We start from the raw sequence: 8,296 nt of genomic DNA on the forward strand, positions 1-8,296 counted from the left end.
TACCAAGCTGCGGACACCAGGTCTACCCAGGGCATGCTGCGGACACCAGGTCTACCCACGGCTTGCTGCGGACAACAGGTCTACCCAGGCATGAAACGGGCAACAGGTCTACCAAGCTGCGGACACCAGGTCTACCCAGGGCATGCTGCGGACACCAGGTCTACCCACGGCTTGCTGCGGACAACAGGTCTACCAACTCAATGCTGCGGACAACAGGTCTACCCAGCCATGAAACGGGCAACAGGTCTACCAAGCTGCGGACACCAGGTCTACCCACGGCTTGCTGCGGACACCAGGTCTACCCAGCCATGAAACGGGCAACAGGTCTACCAAGCTGCGGACACCAGGTCTACCCAGGGCATGCTGCGGACACCAGGTCTACCCAGCCATGAAACGGGCAACAGGTCTACCAAGCTGCGGACACCAGGTCTACCCAGCCATGAAACGGGCAACAGGTCTACTCACTCAATGCTGCGGACACCAGGTCTACCCAGCCATGAAACGGGCAACAGGTCTACCAACTCAATGCTGCGGACAACAGGTCTACCCAGCCATGAAACGGGCAACAGGTCTACCAAGCTGCGGACACCAGGTCTACCCACGGCTTGCTGCGGACAACAGGTCTACCCAGGCATGAATCGGGCAACAGGTCTACCAAGCTGCGGACACCAGGTCTACCCACGGCTTGCTGCGGACACCAGGTCTACCCAGCCATGAAACGGGCAACAGGTCTACCAAGCTGCGGACACCAGGTCTACCCAGGGCATGCTGCGGACACCAGGCCTACCCAGCCATGAAACGGGCAACAGGTCTACCAAGCTGCGGACAACAGGTCTACCCAGGGCATGCTGCGGACAACAGGTCTACCCAGCCATGAAACGGGCAACAGGTCTACTCACGGCTTGCTGCGGACACCAGGTCTACCCAGCCATGAAACGGGCAACAGGTCTACCAAGCTGCGGACACCAGGTCTACCCAGGGCATGCTGCGGACACCAGGTCTACCCACGGCTTGCTGCGGACACCAGGTCTACCCAGCCATGAAACGGGCAACAGGTCTACCAGGCTGCGGACACCAGGTCTACCCAGGGCATGCTGCGGACACCAGGTCTACCCACGGCTTGCTGCGGACAACAGGTCTACCCAGCCATGAAACGGGCAACAGGTCTACCAAGCTGCGGACACCAGGTCTACCCAGGGCATGCTGCGGACACCAGGTCTACCCAGCCATGAAACGGGCAACAGGTCTACTCACGGCTTGCTGCGGACAACAGGTCTACCCAGCCATGAAACGGGCAACAGGTCTACCAAGCTGCGGACAACAGGTCTACCCAGGGCATGCTGCGGACACCAGGTCTACCCACGGCTTGCTGCGGACAACAGGTCTACCCAGGCATGAATCGGGCAACAGGTCTACCAAGCTCCGGACACCAGGTCTACCCACGGCTTGCTGCGGACAACAGGTCTACCCAGCCATGAAACGGGCAACAGGTCTACCCACTCAATGCTGCGGACAACAGGTCTACCCAGCCATGAAACGGGCAACAGGTCTACCAAGCTGCGGACACCAGGTCTACCCACTCAATGCTGCGGACACCAGGTCTACCCAGCCATGAAACGGGCAACAGGTCTACTCACGGCTTGCAGCGGACAACAGGTCTACCCAGCCATGAAACGGGCAACAGGTCTACCAAGCTGCGGACACCAGGTCTACCCAGGGCATGCTGCGGACACCAGGTCTACCCAGCCATGAAACGGGCAACAGGTCTACTCACGGCTTGCTGCGGACACCAGGTCTACCCAGCCATGAAACAGGCAACAGGTCTACCAAGCTGCGGACACCAGGTCTACCCAGCCATGAAACGGGCAACAGGTCTACCAAGCTGCGGACACCAGGTCTACCCAGGGCATGCTGCGGACACCAGGTCTACCAACTCAATGCTGCGGACAACAGGTCTACCCAGCCATGAAACGGGCAACAGGTCTACCAAGCTGCGGACACCAGGTCTACCCAGGGCATGCTGCGGACACCAGGTCTACCAACTCAATGCTGCGGACACCAGGTCTACCCAGCCATGAAACGGGCAACAGGTCTACCAACTCAATGCTGCGGGCAACAGGTCTACCCAGGCATGAATCGGGCAACAGGTCTACCAAGCTGCGGACACCAGGTCTACCCACGGCTTGCTGCGGACAACAGGTCTACCCAGGCATGAATCGGGCAACAGGTCTACCAAGCTGCGGACACCAGGTCTACCCACGGCTTGCTGCGGACACCAGGTCTACCCAGCCATGAAACGGGCAACAGGTCTACCAAGCTGCGGACACCAGGTCTACCCAGGGCATGCTGCGGACACCAGGTCTACCCAGCCATGAAACGGGCAACAGGTCTACTCACGGCTTGCTGCGGACACCAGGTCTACCCAGCCATGAAACGGGCAACAGGTCTACCAAGCTGCGGACACCAGGTCTACCCAGGGCATGCTGCGGACACCAGGTCTACCCAGCCATGAAACGGGCAACAGGTCTACTCACGGCTTGCTGCGGACACCAGGTCTACCCAGCCATGAAACGGGCAACAGGTCTACCAAGCTGCGGACACCAGGTCTACCCAGGGCATGCTGCGGACACCAGGTCTACCCACGGCTTGCTGCGGACAACAGGTCTACCCAGCCATGAAACGGGCAAGAGGTCTACCAAGCTGCGGACACCAGGTCTACCCAGGGCATGCTGCGGACACCAGGTCTACCCAGCCATGAAACGGGCAACAGGTCTACTCACGGCTTGCTGCGGACAACAGGTCTACCCAGCCATGAAACGGGCAACAGGTCTACCAAGCTGCGGACAACAGGTCTACCCAGGGCATGCTGCGGACACCAGGTCTACCCAGCCATGAAACGGGCAACAGGTCTACTCACGGCTTGCTGCGGACACCAGGTCTACCCAGCCATGAATCGGGCAACAGGTCTACCAAGCTGCGGACAACAGGTCTACCCAGGGCATGCTGCGGACACCAGGTCTACCAACTCAATGCTGCGGACACCAGGTCTACCCAGCCATGAAACGGGCAACAGGTCTACCAAGCTGCGGACACCAGGTCTACCCAGGGTATGTAGCGGACACCAGGTCTACCAACTCAATGCTGCGGACACCAGGTCTACCCAGCCATGAAACGGGCAACAGGTCTACCAAGCTGCGGACACCAGGTCTACCCAGCCATGAAACGGGCAACAGGTCTACCCACTCAATGCTGCGGACAACAGGTCTACCCAGCCATGAAACGGGCAACAGGTCTACCAAGCTGCGGACACCAGGTCTACCCAGGGCATGCTGCGGACAACAGGTCTACCCAGCCATGAAACGGGCAACAGGTCTACTCACGGCTTGCTGCGGACAACAGGTCTACCCAGCCATGAAACGGGCAACAGGTCTACCAAGCTGCGGACACCAGGTCTACCCAGGGCATGCTGCGGACACCAGGTCTACCCAGCCATGAAACGGGCAACAGGTCTACTCACGGCTTGCTGCGGACACCAGGTCTACCCAGCCATGAAACGGGCAACAGGTCTACCAAGCTGCGGACACCAGGTCTACCCACGGCTTGCTGCGGACACCAGGTCTACCCAGCCATGAAACGGGCAACAGGTCTACCAAGCTGCGGACACCAGGTCTACCCAGGGCATGCTGCGGACACCAGGTCTACCCAGCCATGAAACGGGCAACAGGTCTACTCACGGCTTGCTGCGGACACCAGGTCTACCCAGCCATGAAACGGGCAACAGGTCTACCAAGCTGCGGACACCAGGTCTACCCAGGGCATGCTGCGGACACCAGGTCTACCCACTCAATGCTGCGGACAACAGGTCTACCCAGCCATGAAACGGGCAACAGGTCTACCAAGCTGCGGACACCAGGTCTACCCAGGGCATGCTGCGGACACCAGGTCTACCAACTCAATGCTGCGGACAACAGGTCTACCCAGCCATGAAACGGGCAACAGGTCTACCAAGCTGCGGACACCAGGTCTACCCACGGCTTGCTGCGGACACCAGGTCTACCCAGCCATGAAACGGGCAACAGGTCTACCAAGCTGCGGACACCAGGTCTACCCAGGTCATGCTGCGGACACCAGGTCTACCCACGGCTTGCTGCGGACAACAGGTCTACCCACTCCAAGCTGCGGACACCAGGTCTAACTACTCCATTACGCGGACAACAGGTCTACCCACTCCATGCGGCGGACAACATGTCTACCCGCTCCATGCTGCGGACACCAGGTCTGCCCACGCCGTGATGCGGACCACAGGTCTACCTTCGCCATGCTGCACGCAGCCCGGGTCGCACCGGAGCTAGGTAGACCCGGTCGCCGCGGCCGTCGCAGCGCCCTCGCCCTCGACGGCGGACCCACGCCGCCGGTCCCGGAGGCGGGTAGACCTGGTCGCCGCGGCCACGGCGGCCGCCCATCCCGGAGCCCAGTAGACCTGGCCGCCGCGGGACCGGCCAAGTTTCCCGGAGTCGTGTAGACCTGGTCGTCGCGGCCACGGCCGCCGCCGCTGCGCCTTCGCCGGCGACGGCGGTCCCACGCCACCGGCCCCGGAGCCGCGTCGACCTGGCCGCCGCGGGACGGGCCACGTTTCGCGGATCCGGGTAGACGAGGCATCCTTGTACCATCTCGGAGCCGGGGAAACCCCACAGCCTCTTAACGCTCCGGAGCCCAAGTGCTCCAGCAGCCTTGCCCCGCCCGGCAGAATCGATTTCAAGACCAAGACATATTTTCGACAACATTTTATTTCATCATTTCATTTCATTTCTTTTCATTTCATTTTATTATTTTATTTTATTTCGTTTTGTTTTGTTTTGTTTTGTTTTGTTTTGATTTGATTTGATTTGTTTCATTTCCTCTTTGCCTTTTTTGAATGATTGCCTCTTCTATTTACTCGGAAAGAAAATCTTTTCCGGAAAACAAAACTCTTGCCAAATCTTATTTGTGATCCCTTTGGGCCCACAGCCGAGCTGACGGAGGGCCTGTGCCCGGTTCTCGCCCTGCTGACACACTGACCCCCCCAAACGGCGTCCTCCCTACCCCACGCCTCCTCCCCCGTCCCCCAGAGACCCTACCTACAGAGCCCCCCCCCACCACAAAACAGAACCTCACGGGCCGCAGCACAGCCAGGGGAAGCACGTACGTGCAGCGAAACTCGGCCCAAAGCCGCCGCGCCCTGGCACAACTCGCCCTGCCCCTTCCCGCCCCACGGAGGCGGCTGCATCGAGGCGACCGGCGCCGCCGTCGGCAAGCGGGTGGCCGCTTTCGGGCCGGTTCTTCCGCGGAAGGTCTGCAGAGCTCTTGGGGCCTCGGCGCGGGTTTGGGGGGCCGTGAGGGCTCGCTGTCGAGGCGCCCGGGGCCGGCACGAAGCCGCCTGCCCTCTCCCTGTCCCTGCCCCGTCTTCCGCAGCCACCCATTAACGCTGGGGGCGAGCCCGCCCTCCGCCATCAACCTCCCATGCAGCGCTTTCAGACTTTCCCCGCCCCTGCCCATTGTCGGCTGGGGGCGCCCTGCCCCCCGCCGTCAGCCTCCCTGGCAGCGCTTTCAGACTCTCTCGGGCCCCTGCCCATTGTCGGCTGGGGGCGCCCCGCCCCCCGCCCTCAGCCTCCCTGGCAGCGCTTTCAGACTGCCTCGGGCCCTGCCCATTGTCGGTTGGGGGCGCCCCGCCCCCCGCCCTCAGCCTCCCTGGCAGCGCTTTCAGACTGCCTCGGGCCCTGCCCATTGTCGGTTGGGGGCGACCCCGCCCTCCGCCATCAGCCTCCCTGGCAGCGCTTTCAGACTGCCTCGGGCCCTGCCCATTGTCGGTTGGGGGCGACCCCGCCCTCCGCCATCAGCCTCCCTGGCAGCACTTTCAGCCTCTTCCTGCCCCCGCCCACGGTCCCACCGGGCAGTTTACACGGCGGCGGCGGGAGGCTGATGCCGAGGTCGGCAGGCGGAGAGCCTGGTGCACAAGCAGGGATGGCGGCGGGATGATTGGCGCCGTCTGTCCCTGGTCAAAGAAGCTCTCTGTTCAGCTTTCTCGGAGCCTTTTGCTTTGGTGGCGTTCCTTCCTCCTCCGCCCCGGCGCCGCTCAAGCCTGCGGCAGGGCGGCAGCGCGGCGGGTGGGCGGCCGGGGGGAGGGGGGAGGGGGGGGGGAGGGAGGGAGCGCGCGAGCGAGCGAGCGAGCGAGCGCGCTGCAGAAATGAAGCCCGGAGCAGGGCCGCGGTCCATTCGAGCACGGGGAGGGGGCGCGACAACGCTGCCTGCTCCTGTCGGGGAGCGCTTGGGGAAGTGGGGTGCCGGCACCATGACGGCGGAGCGGACAGGGGCCGCGGCTGGGGAAGAGGCCGGCGGAGCTCGCCAGTGGATGCTGGCGCACGGAGCCGGCAGGGACACCTGGGCACGGCTGGGACCGAAAGTCGCCCGCCTTCACGCCCCGCCTTTCGCCGGGGGGAAGAAGACGCGAGAGCAGGGCTGCCTGCTGGGCTGCCAGTGCCCGCGGTCATGCCGGACGTGCAGGCCGACCGCCGAAGGCGTGCTCGCCGCTGCAGAGACGACAAGGGGGCCGCGCGTCCGATGGAAGAGACGGGGCGCCATCGCGCGGCGGCCGGGCTGCAAGGCCGGCCGACGGTAACAGGACTACCACGCCGCGGGTGGCCAGAGACAAAGACCGGCCGAGGGCAACAGGTCTACCCAGCATTATGCCGGCCGGTACCAGGGCCGGCCGAGGGCAACAGGTCTACCCAGCATTAGGCCAGCCGGAAAGACGGCCGGCAGAGGGCAACAGGTCTACCCAGCATTCGGCCGTCAGGTACAAAGGCCGGCCGAGGGCAACAGGTCTACCCAGCATTCGGCCGTCAGGTACAAAGGCCGGCCGAGGGCAACAGGTCTACCCAGCATTAGGCCGCCACGTCCAAAGGCCGGCCGAGGGCAACAGGTCTACCCAGCATTAGGCCGCCACGTCCAAAGGCCGGCCGAGGGCAACAGGTCTACCCAGCATTCGGCCACCACGTACAAAGGCCGGCCGAGGGCAACAGGTCTACCCAGCATTCGGCTGGCCGGTAACACGGCGGGCCGAGGGCAACAGGTCTACCCAGCATTAGGCCGGCCGGTAACACTGCCGGCCGAGGGCAACAGGTCTACCCAGCATTCGGCCGCCACGTCCAAAGGCCGGCCGAGGGCAACAGGTCTACCCAGCATTAGGCCGCCACGTCCAAAGGCCGGCTGAGGGCAACAGGTCTACCCAGCATTCGGCCACCACGTCCAAAGGCCGGCCGAGGGCAACAGGTCTACCCAGCATTAGGCCGGCCGGTAACACGGCCGGCCGAGGGCAACAGGTCTACCCAGCATTAGGCCGCCACGTCCAAAGGCCGGCCGAGGGCAACAGGTCTACCCAGCATTAGGCCGCCACGTCCAAAGGCCGGCCGAGGGCAACAGGTCTACCCAGCATTCGGCCGCCACGTCCAAAGGCCGGCCGAGGGCAACAGGTCTACCCAGCATTAGGCCGCCACGTCCAAAGGCCGGCCGAGGGCAACAGGTCTACCCAGCATTCGGCCGCCACGTCCAAAGGCCGGCCGAGGGCAACAGGTCTACCCAGCATTAGGCCGCCACGTCCAAAGGCCGGCCGAGGGCAACAGGTCTACCCAGCATTAGGCCGGCCGGCAGAGGGCAACAGGTCTACCCAGCATTCGGCCGTCAGGTACAAAGGCCGGCCGAGGGCAACAGGTCTACCCAGCATTCGGCCGCCACGTCCAAAGGCCGGCCGAGGGCAACAGGTCTACCCAGCATTAGGCCGGCCGGTAACACGGCCGGCAGAGGGCAACAGGTCTACTCAGCATTAGGCCGGCCGGTAAAACGGCAGGCCGAGGGCAACAGGTCTACCCAGCATTCGGCCGTCAGGTACAAAGGCCGGCCGAGGGCAACAGGTCTAACCAGCATTAGGCCGCCACGTCCAAAGGCCGGCCGAGGGCAACAGGTCTACCCAGCATTCGGCCGCCACGTACAAAGGCCGGCCGAGGGCAACAGGTCTACCCAGCATTCGGCCGCCACGTCCAAAGGCCGGCCGAGGGCAACAGGTCTACCCAGCATTAGGCCGCCACGTCCAAAGGCCGGCCGAGGGCAACAGGTCTACCCAGCATTCGGCCACCACGTCCAAAGGCCGGCCGAGGGCAACAGGTCTACCCAGCATTAGGCCGGCCGGTAACACGGCCGGCCGAGGGCAACAGGTCTACCCAGCATTAGGCCGCCACGTCCAAAGGCCGGCCGAGGGCAACAG

The sequence above is a fragment of the Sturnus vulgaris genome, unplaced genomic scaffold, assembly GCF_052056855.1.
Source record: "Sturnus vulgaris isolate bStuVul1 unplaced genomic scaffold, bStuVul1.hap1 Scaffold_186, whole genome shotgun sequence".
NCBI classification, from domain to species: Eukaryota; Metazoa; Chordata; class Aves; order Passeriformes; family Sturnidae; genus Sturnus; species Sturnus vulgaris.